At 34.3% G+C, this 11,998-nt stretch overlaps 1 pseudogene; it reads left to right on the forward strand.

Annotated features, from left to right (window-relative positions):
* Window positions 1–531: 531 nt before the first annotated feature.
* LOC109051446 overlaps window positions 532–11,998 on the forward strand; it is a 33,997-nt pseudogene continuing 22,530 nt past the window's right edge.

An 11,998-nucleotide genomic window follows, 5' to 3' on the forward strand; every position in this document is an offset into this window, starting at 1 on the left:
GTTTTAATATGTTGAGCATGGACAGGTTTCGTGGACATGTGTTTCGTTTAGGAGCATCAGGTGTCTGGCTTTGTGAGCGTCAATGTTGAAAACGACCTCATCAATAACTCAAAAAAAAAAAAAAAAAAAAGAGCGAGAGTGTGGCAAAATCAATAACAGGACACTTTGACCATCCTGAACACACATTAAACCTGACACTGTACACGTGAACTGTACTAAACACTGATTTTTCTCTGAAAATGGTTTTCCCTGCTGTAGGCCTGGCAGTAAAATGTCAGAATAATTGTTGGAGCAACTCTTGGGAGCACTTTACAAACACTTCACCAACATTTGAAACATACAAACAACAGAAAAAGCAAAATATCACTTCTGTGATTGAAAAACGAGGTTATGATTACTCTGCGTATGTTTCGACCCGCAGGAAAGTTGCCATGTCCTCCAAACAGAACCCTTCCGCTGCAGGAATGACAGAGTATGTCTGCGGACTGAACAAACCTGCAACGGAGTGAACGACTGTGTGGGACAATTCAGATGAAGACGACTGTGGTGAGTGGGGGACTTAAGTTTTAAGGACTTAAGTCTATTGGTCCTTTTCTAAGCCAATCCTCTCTTTCTGTCTTTTCTCTAGCGGATGTGGTCAAAAGGCCGAAGCCGTGCGGGAAGACTGAATTCTCCTGTGCCAATCACCGCTGCATCCCAGCCGAGCTCCAGTGTGACTTCTTATCGACGATTGTGAAGGGGACGGCGGATCGGATGAGCGTGACTGTAAGGCATGTAAGTGTACTTCCCTTCTGTAATCCTTCGTCTTCACAATGGGTTCGCTATTTTGTGGAGTAAAACCTTTACAGTGTCTCATTTTGTCCCCTGTGGGTCACAGATTCTGCCGATGGTGCGTGTCGAGGGCGGGCCGACTTGTGCGGGGACGACGCTTTCTGCAACCATACGAAAACACCTTCAGTCTGCCAGTGCAAAGATGGATTTCAGAGAAACCAGAAGACCAAGCAATGTGAAGGTAAAGAATTTGTACAAAAAACACCAGGAAGACAATTTCCAGTCTTCAGGTATTCTGAATTTTTGTCATCATTCGTTAAGAATCAACATATACATACATTCACAACTCTCAAATTCACTTAAGTGATTTTATATTTTATTATTATAATTTTTTTTTAATTAATATAGTTGTAAATATTGCATAATAATAATACATTAATAAAAAAAAATATCATTAAAATAAAAACAAACAATAAAAAAAAAAACAAACAATTATACATAACTCAAAAAAAAAAAAAAATATTTAAAAAATATTGCATAATAATAATATTTTATTATTTATCTTTTAAATTATTAAAATAATTTAGTAATTGTTATGTAATTAAAATAAAATATTATGATTACTTGATTGTTGTATTAGTATCTAAATAATATTTGGCATATTAATAAAAAAATATATGAATCCAGTTTAATTTATAACTTTTTTTATTTTAAATTGCTGATGTAGATAGATTTTAGATTTAGAAATGTTTATATTTGTGTGTTTTACACACTCACACACATAATATAAAATTCATATAAATATGTATATTAATAAAAACAGTAAAATGTGTATTTATAAAAAATACAATCTATTCTTAAAATAAAAAACATATTGCATATTAATAAAATATTCTTAGAAGAAATAATGTATATCAATTTAAAAAATGTAAAACATCACATAATTTTAGGCAGGGTTAAATAGAAACTTGCAAAAACCAAACCAAAACAAAAAACAGATGTTCGACAACCATGCTTAGGTTAATATTAGTTAATGTAGTTACATTTTAGTCCTTTCCTAAATGGTGCTATGCTGTTTTTATTGTCTTGTTCAACTGTTATAGATTAAGCAGAAACAAGGTACATCAACAATAAAGTTTTTTCTTTATTTTTTATTTTTAAAATAACTTAAATAATTTCCTTCTGGGAACAGTAGTATAAAACAAAAAGCAACTGTGCAAATTTAGAATCCATCCCAACCCGTCCCACTCCCTGGTAGACTTCAAAATAACTTAAAAAAATGCATAAAATAAAATCATAATAATAAAAATAAATTAAGTAATATTAATACATAAATAACAATAAATAATTTTTACAACGATTTAAGAAAAGATGACACAACATTAAAAGCTGAAAGCCATTAATTTACAGTTTTTAACACATTGGACCCACATATCACGATAAGTTGAGCGTTCCACCCAGATAATGTCCAAACAAATACACAGTTCCCAGGTTCGTCTGTCCTATTGTGTGAGGAGGATTTACAACAGTTGACATTTTTTGTGCTGCCGTGAGTGCAGCTACCAGTAAACATCTTTGTTTGACGGACAAGGTGAGGTCCCCAAAGTCATTCATGAAAAAAATGGCATGGACTCGAACATATCTCAGTAATCCAACAAATAAGATAGGTCCTGTCCAAAAAGGTGAGAGAGAGAGGGAAACCCCATATGCCCGTAGGGCCGATCTAATGCGCAAATACATAAAAAAGGAGGTGCCTGGCAGATTATATTGAGTTTTGAGATTCTGGAAGAATTGTAAACCACTGTCCTCATATATATCTCCCAGAGTGTTACTTTATTATGAGTCCATTGTGGACATGAAACTGGAGTCTTGCCTGACAAAAGATTATTATTATGAAAAATAGCCAGAATGCCTATGCCATATTGTACTAGTGTGTGAACGTCTTTCAACATCCCTCCATGTGGAGAGGAGGTGGGTTCCATGGGACCCAAACAGAAGATTTTCACTGTCTAAGCGGAACCCCTGAAAAACAAGATGCTGCAGTTTACATGGATACAACAAATTGATTTCCTCCATTTCTCTCCAGAGACACAGAAGCCCCAATGTCAAAACCCAAACTGATAAAGGGCGGTGGGAAAAGGCTTGAGCATACAGTCCTAAAGTTTGGGGACAGAAAGACCTCCGATGTAATCTACTTCATTGTCAAGGTAGTCCAGTTTAATACAAGGGCGTTTCCCATCCCATATATACCCGTGGAAACACATGCATCAAGTTTGTTCCAGTAGCCAACCGGTCGAGCGAGAGGAATCATGGAAGGAAAAGAATAAATACATGGGAGAAACACTCATTTTAAACACCGATATACAAGCCTGAAGAGAAGTAGGAAGACGAGACCAATTTTCCAAATCTGTGGATACTTTGGCTAGAATACTATTATAGTTTTTATAGAGAATTTCCTGCAGGGAAGGAAAAAACATCTATTCCCAAGTACTTAAAGTTTTGAACCAATGGAAAAGAGACAGAAAGGGAATAGGTTTAATTTTAGAATTGAGGTGAAGTAGACATGACTTACTCCAATTAATTTTAAACCCAGAGAGAGATCCAAAATGGTCAAATAAACTCAACACATGAGGAATAGAATGAGACGGCTTCTGCAAAAACAATAAGATATCATCCACAAACAAAGAAATATGATGATGAGTATTCCATATGATTATTGGACCGCTTGAGCTAAGGGTTCCAAGGATAGGGAAAATAACAGAGGAGAAAGTGGGGCAACCCTGACGAGTACCATATATGTAATGAAGAATGGGTTAGAGCAAACCAACCTGTGAGAACCACTGGCTGCTGGATTGGCGACAGAACTTTTAATCATGTTTAATGAAACTCAATCCTAGACCCAGATGCTGTAGAAACCCGCCCATAAATAGTTCCATTCTAGCTGGTCGAAAAGCTTTCAACGCATCTAGAGATAAATACTGTGCAAGGGGAGGACGAACTATTCGTTGAATTATAATATGATATAACCTGCGTAGCTATCCGAAGCTGAGCGAGATTTGATGAATCCTTTTTGGTCATGATGAACTGCTCTGTTCATAAAGTTCTCTAGACGGCGAGGATAGTACTTTAGCATATAATTAAATTCAGTCCCTATCAAAGAAAGTGTGGCCCGGATAACGAGCAAGCAGGAAGTTCAGGATCTTTATCTTTTTTTAACAAAAGAGAAATGAGAGCTGCATTAATAGATGGGTGAGCTGAGCCTTGAGTAACTTGAAAAATTGTATCATATCTAACATGAGGGGGCATAATCAATAAATTTTTGAGACAGGAATACAACTAAAATAAACAACACAATCATCGTAAGCGATACTGTATGCTCAATAAAAGCTTCTAGTAACTAGGAATAAGAAGTGAAACATTAAAGTGAACAGTAAAAAGACAGTCACTTAACCCATTTCGAGCATCTTTCTCATTCTTCCTCTCCGATTAGACAGCAAATGACCAACTGAAGTTCACAGTGAGTTGATGGATGAATGGGATCTGAGAAAAGCTCTTGCTTCTTCTGGGGAGTATAGCATTTTAGGTTCACCTTGATTGAGAATGATCTTCAGCGTTGGAGGATAAAGAAGAAAATTCAGGATGCCAGCTTCTCTCATTTACTTCCGGTGACCGGAGAAAAATCTGGAAAGAAAGACAGCGTTGCTCTGTTGGATGTTTTCACTGGGGCGTGAAGTCTGGCGGCCCACAAAATGAGCTCCCTGTCCATGTCCCGCTACAGTTTTAAGATGAAAACCCATGGTTTAGTGCGATCTTAGGAGAGCCTTGTGTACACGCGATGTGCTCGCTCTACTTCAATCCCTTTGCCCCGCAGAGATGGGAGCCACATCAGTAGCGATCTTTTCAAAAAGACCATAGGGTCGTCCTTTTCGGAACCTTCAGTCAATCCAACCAAATGCAGATTGCAGCGCCTATTGCAATCCTGTAAGTCCACGACCTGTTGCTCGAACGCGGCTACTCGCCTATCGTGATCTGCGACAACTTTCTTTTGTTCTCTCATCTTCCCTGTAAGAAGATCCAATTTAGAGCATAGCGACTGAACAACTGACATGTGAGAAGCCAACTTGTTCCACATCACCGTCAACTCAGTTGAGAATGAGAATGTCCTCAAAGTGCGCCACAGTGTTCGCCATCTTGTCCACCGCCCATGGTTGGTGGCTTGGGTTTCTTCTTAATCGGAGAAGCTGACAGGGACAACTCCCGCTGTTTCCGATTGTGAGCCTTTAGGGGAAGTATTATTAATGAATAAAACTTAAAATAAAACGAAAAAAATCAGCTAAAAGCTCTACTCAAGTGCGACTAGTTTCATGAGCATGTAACATGACTCCAATAGTTCTCTTTTAAAGATAAGTTTTGGGTAGCTCTGTGGCTCAAAGAAATGTTCACTTAGATTCTGCAGTATATTGAAGTATGCAGAGCATTTTACAGTTTGAAATGATTTATAATTGGTCAATTTTTCTTTTTGTCAACAAGGCTCTCAGACAAAGATTTATAAAGTGTAGGAAATTTCCACTTGCATTTTGAGCATTTTGCTGATTTGTGGATAGATTAAATCATTCTGTAAAAGCCTTACATATCTATGAAAAATGTACCAGTGTTATTTTTCTTTAAAATAAATGACATTTGGTTTGGTATTTTGTGATAAAACACAAAGACACAATGCAAACACTTGCCCCTAGCAGATCCCGGTCTGTTGTTCAAAGCATACAATGCTCAAGTCTCTTTGTATTCGGTTCCAGCGCTGGCATTAATCTGTTGGAGGTATGTCAGCGGTCGCTTCAGGGTCATCTTACTGAGCATAACAGGAAGTCCAGAAATCAGCAGGCGCTGAATGCAGATAGCTGAGATTCACCCGAAATCCCAAACAGTGACATCCCTGTAGCACTGTTTTAAAATGTCACTGGAGAACGTGTGGGAGAGGCTGATGGATGGACGTGTTCCTCTCTTTCCTCAGAGGTGAACGAGTGTCTGCGGTTCGGAAGCTGCTCGCAGTATTGCACCAACACCAAGGGCTCATACAAATGCACTTGTGACCGAAACTTCAAGGAGATCGATGGGGAATGCATCACAAAGGGTAAAAGAAGTTGTTTAATACAAATAATATTAAAAATGATTTCAGTATTATGATGTTCTACTACCTTTTTTTTTTTTTTTTTTAACAAATAAACAGTTTTAGGCTGAGTTTAGTTACTTTGATTCAAAACACTTAAGGTTCCAAGCTAACATTTGATTTGTTTGGAAGTTCTTGAGTTGTTGTTTAAACTTTAATAATTTTTTATTTATTTATTTATTTATTTATTTATTTATTTATTTATTTCATCCTTTGTTTTTGGGTTTGGTTTTGGTCTTATTTTTGTTTTTTTAACTTATTTTTTCTCTCTTTTGTTTTCTCTTGTCATCCCACTTATTTCTTTTTCTTTTTTTTTTTATTTTTCATCCTTTGTTTTTTTTTGGTTTGGTTTTGTCTTTTTTTGTTTGTTTGGTGTTTAATTTTGGTCTTTTTCTGTTTTGGTTTGGTTTTGTCTTTTTTTGTTTGTTTGGTATGTTTTTTTTTTTTTTTTTTTTTTTTTTAATTTGTTTCATTTTTTGCTTTGTTTTTTTTTGGTATATACTGTATATGTATTGCTTTTGTTTTTTTTAATCTTTTGTTTTTGTCTTATCTTTTTTGTGGTGTTTTGGTTTTGTTTTTGTATCTATTCTTTTGATGTATTAAATGTACTTTTGTTTTTGTTTTGTTTTGTTTGTTTTTTGTTTTTTTTTTGGGGGGGGGGGTGTATGTATTTTTTTCTTGATTTATTTATTTTTTTCTTTTCTTTGCTTTCTTTTCTTTTACTTGCTGGTTTGATTTGTTTACTTAATCTTTTATACAAATATATCTACATACTTACTAACAGAGTTTTACACACATATCTCTGTGCTTAGGACCAGAAGATCAGGTCCTCTATGTAGCCAATGACACCGAAATCCGCAGTTTTGTGTATCCGTACAACCAAACTCACGGACACACTCAACTGGCCCGAATCTCAGACAGCGCTCGCATCATCGGCATGGACGCGCTATTTCACCATCACAAGTTTGTGTGGGCCACACAGTTTAACCCCGGGGGGATCTTTTACAAAGACCTCCAGGAAATAAAACCAAACACAAAAAACAGAGTAATAATAAGTCAATAAAAAAAAAACTAAACACAACAGTTATGATACAAACAACCAACAACTTAACAACACTTCCATAAGATTCTTTTTGAAATTTTCCTCAGGAAACCACAGAAACCAGCAAGGTAACATCTTAGCAAGGCACATTTGAAACTTCATTACACTCTATATTTGCAGTGTCCAGACTTCCGGAGGCCCCGGGACATCTCGGCCGATTGGGTGACGGGGAACCTGTACTGGACGGATCACTCCCGAATGCACTGGTTCAGCTACTATACGGCACACTGGCGCCGACTTCGTTACTCCATTAACGTGGGACAGCTGGGGGGCCCCAACTGCACTCGGCTCATCACAGACATTGACGGAGAACCTTTCGCTATTACTGTTAACCCTGTACGAGGGTAAGTGTCTGTTTTTGAGTCCTGGCTGTTGTATCAGGCAACATGTGTATGATATCCTCTATCGTTCTTTAGGATGGTCTACTGGACTGTGATTGGTGACCACTCTCACATTGAAGAGGCAGCCATGGATGGGTCCTTTCGTCGCACAACTCTCGAAAACAAACAGCTTAGACCAACACATGACAATCCATCATTCCAGAAAATATTTTTAAAATATTTTGTAATGCAAAATATGGGACTCACAAAAAGCATGTGCCAAATGTTACGCTAAATGAAAATGTGAAGCAACAAAAATGTCCTGGCAAGAAGGTCATTTCAGTCATCTAAAAGTGAAGTACATTATAAAATATAAAGTTTAAGTGAAACTATTTCATATGTGCAATATTCCAAGGTGAAATTCTTGCTACTCTTAATTGAAAGGCCTAATGTTGCTTTAGTTTTCTGGTAATAGAATAATTTCATTTTTTTTTTTTAAATGTAATGAATAAATGTAAGGCTAAAGCTGTCACTAATGTGAATAGAAATTATATATATATATAAATATATATGTAATAAAAAAATATTATATTATATTATATTATATTATATTATATTATATTATATTATATTATATTAAATATACACTATATATATTATTTTATATTATATTATATTATATTATATTATATTATATTATATTAAATATACACATACACACACACACACTCACTGGCCACTTTATTAGGTACACCTTGCTAGCACCGGGTTGGATCCCCTTTTGCCTTCAGAACTGCCTTAACAACAAATTGAAAACATCAAACAATGCTACAGAATCAACAAGTTGCTGCAGATTTGACAGCTGCACATCCATGATGTGAATCTCCCTTTCCACCACATCTGAAAGCTGCTCTATTGGATTGAGATCTGGTGATTGTGGAGGCCATTTGAGTAAAGTGAACTCATGTCCTTTATGCCAGTTTCTGACCCTACCATCTGAATGTCGCAGGAGAAATCGAAACTCATCAGACCAGGCAACGTTTTTCCAAACTTCTATTGTCATATTCTGGTGAGCCTGTGCGAATTGTAGCCTCTGTTTCCTGTTCCTACGATGCAATGGTTTAACTTTCAAAATTTAAAGTTCAAAAAGCTCTGTTGTGTTCTTTGCTCGCTTTCTCTATATAATTTGTTGTTTGAATAACCGTGGACATTAAATCATTACAATTGATAGGCCTAACGTAGGCCTACAATGTTTTTATTAAACTGAGATCACACTAAATACAGTTTCCGCCGTATTAAAACATTTCATAAAATTTTTTAAAAGTATCGCCCCCCTCTGTTTTTTTCACAAATCACACCCTGTAAAAAGTGAAAAAAAAAAAAGAAAAAAAAAAAGTGAAAGTGACAAGACATACAGCCACGTATGGTGACCCATACTCCACACACACACTCATTTAACCCATCCAAAGTGCACACACACACACACACTTACACACGCACACACACACACACACACACACACACACTGTGAACACACACCAGTGGGCAGCCATTTATGCTGCAGCGCCCGGGGAGCAGTTGGGGGTTCGGTGCCTCAAACAAATTGCACCCTATTCAAAATATTTATTATAATGTTATTATCAATATTTAATATTTTTAATATAATATCATTTATTTTTTCTATTTTGTTTCATTTATTTTTGTTGGTGGTGTTTTAGTTTTCTCATTTTTTATGTTTTTTTTTCACTTTTCCATCTTTTGTTTTGCTTTTTTGTTTTTGTTTTCCTTTTTTTCGGCTTTAACTTTTTTTAATTTTATTCTTTTTCTGCTTTTGTTTTGGTTTATTTTTTGTTTAGTTTTACTTTTTGCTTTGTATTTTGTTTGTGGTGTTTTGGTTTTGTCTTTTTCTTTTTTTTTTAATTTCTTTTTAAATTCTATTCCTTTTTTTTAATCAAATTAACCTTTTGCTTTTTTTATTTATAAAAAATAAAAAAAAAAAAAAACAAACATACTCTTTTTTTTATTTTATTATTAAATAAATTGCAATTTATATATAATGATGTATATTATATATAATGATGTATATATGTAATTAACATTTTATTACTTTATATTTGTTTTAATTATATGATAATTATATATTTGAAATAATATATAAGTATTAACATTTTATTTTATATTTATATTAATTGTATTATATAAATCATATAATATATAAATTATATAATTATGTTATATGAATTTTATATTCCAAATAATAATTTATAAATATGTATTATATTAATATAAATTAATTTAATTTTATAATGTAATATAATTGTATTGTAATAATCTATATCTTTTCAGGACTTGCAATTGACTATTACAACCAGCGGCTGTACTGGTCAGACTCTGAGCTGTCTCAGATCGGAAGCGTGCGTTTCGATGGCTCTGATTCTCTGGTGGCTGCTAGCAGTCAAGATGGTGAGTTTGCATTTGTTGAAAATTGTACAATATTCAGAATCAACCTCCAGTTATTTATCCTTTAAATAACAAAAAAACAAACAAACAAACAAACATCAGCTCAGGCCAGCCCTTGATTCCAACATGTGTAGGGCTGCAAAAGCTAAGCTGAGTGTAGTTTATATAAACTCACCAGATTTCCATTTCGATTGCCCTCAGACTGTGATTGGAAAAATGCTATTTTAGGGAAAGCATCAAAGTTGAGTGTGAATTTGAATCAAAAACTCTTGCAAAACCCAGTTAACTGTCTGCTGTAGACTTAGACACTTTCTAAGCCAACTTATAAGGAAGTGCCTAATTTAGTTAATAATATTAGTGTTTAATACAAGCAGAAATTAAAATCATTCAAACTTCATGACATTCTATTGCATTTTTATATAAACAAATTAGTTTTTAATTATTTAAGGTGCCTCAATTTAAAAAAAAAAAAAAGAAAGTTTTGATTTTAATCTAATACCTTTCATTTTTTAATTAGTTAAGTTGCTATTTGAACATTATTGTTCCAGGAAATGTTTTTGTTTATTTTTGTTTGTTTCTGTTTTTATTACAGTTTGATGTTTTGTTTGTTGTGTTATTTTGTTTTGTTTAATTTTGTGCATTTGTTTGGTTGGTTGTTTTCATTTGTTGTGTGCTTCTTATTTGTTTTGATTGTTTGTATTGCTGTTAAGCCTTTTCTCTACTCATCTGCCATCTTGGATGAAATTTTTCTATTAGATTTATCGCAATGCATTCTGCTTCCTTTGCTAAGTAAAAAATGCAAATGCAGTGCAAAATGAGATCTCTTAGAGCACAATATAATTTTGCTGTCTGCTTTTTGGAATGTAGGGACCATGTTTAAGATGCTTTAAAATGCTGTCTATATATAGTATGCCACTCACTAGGTTTTGGAACAGAGAATTTTTTATATATTTCAAATCTCAGTCCTCGGAACCTAACTCTAAAACTCTATACCTTATGCTCTTAAGAGGGATTGTGCTTTTCTACTCTGTGACATTTTCAAATAACATTACTGTTTTGTTTTGCATTATTGAATCTGGATTCATTCTCACAGTCGTACATGGAATATATTCAGTGTGAATGAACGACAGAAACTTACTTGGTTTTGTTCCAGGAATTTCTCAACCCTTCCGAATCGACCTGTTCGAGGACTACATCTACGGGGTCGGCATGAAGCACGACGTCTTCAGGGTTCATAAATATGGGAAGTCGCCTGCCGAGAAGCTCAGTCTGGGTGTGGAGAGAGCGTCCAGCATCTTGGTCTTCCATCGGTACAAACAACAGGAATGTGAGTCTGAAAATGTGTCTCAATCGAAAAAGATGATTTAAAGGGGTAGTTCACCCACAAATTAGAATTTTGTCACCATTTACTCACCCTCACGTTGTTTCAAAACCTTATGACTTTGTTTTTCCTTGGAAAACACAAGCTAAGCTTCTGTTTTCCATAAAAATGAAAAGATATAATAAGCATAAATGTAAAAAGACATGTTTGGAAGGAATTTAGAGGATTTATATGATGAAAAATAAAATTTTACTTTAAAACCATTATGGCTGTGCATCTTCCAGAGGGCCCTTCCAGTGTGCGATTTCTTGGCAGTCATCATAGTTTAATTTCATGTTTAGATTGTTGAAATCTGATTGGACTTCTTGTCTGTGGCCAGCTAGTGCTTATTACAATCACATATTACTGTCAGATGTTTTTATTATAAAATTACTGGCTCTAATCAGATGAAATGTTGAAAATTAGTCTCTGATGTTTTGAAGTCATGAAATGAAATCAAAATCTGGCTCTACTTATATTCTGAATAAATGTATCTGGTCTTATTCTGCACGATTTGTTAGTGCACATTAGTAAAGTAAAAAGTAAAGGAAAGTGTACAATACAATACAATACGATACGATACGATACGATAAAATAAAATAAAATAAAATAAAATAAAATAAAATAAAATAAAATAAAATAAAATGTAGTATTTATACAACAATAAATGTTCTGAGAAATATAAAAATATTAAGAATTACATTTTTGTGCATATTTAATATTATTTATTTTCAAAATTGTTGCAAATAGTCATATAATAATCATATATCAAATAAATCTGCTGTAATATCTAGGAATCTGTTACCAAAGGTTTTATT

The sequence above is a fragment of the Cyprinus carpio genome, chromosome B4 (genome assembly GCF_018340385.1).
Source record: "Cyprinus carpio isolate SPL01 chromosome B4, ASM1834038v1, whole genome shotgun sequence".
NCBI lineage: Eukaryota > Metazoa > Chordata > Actinopteri > Cypriniformes > Cyprinidae > Cyprinus > Cyprinus carpio.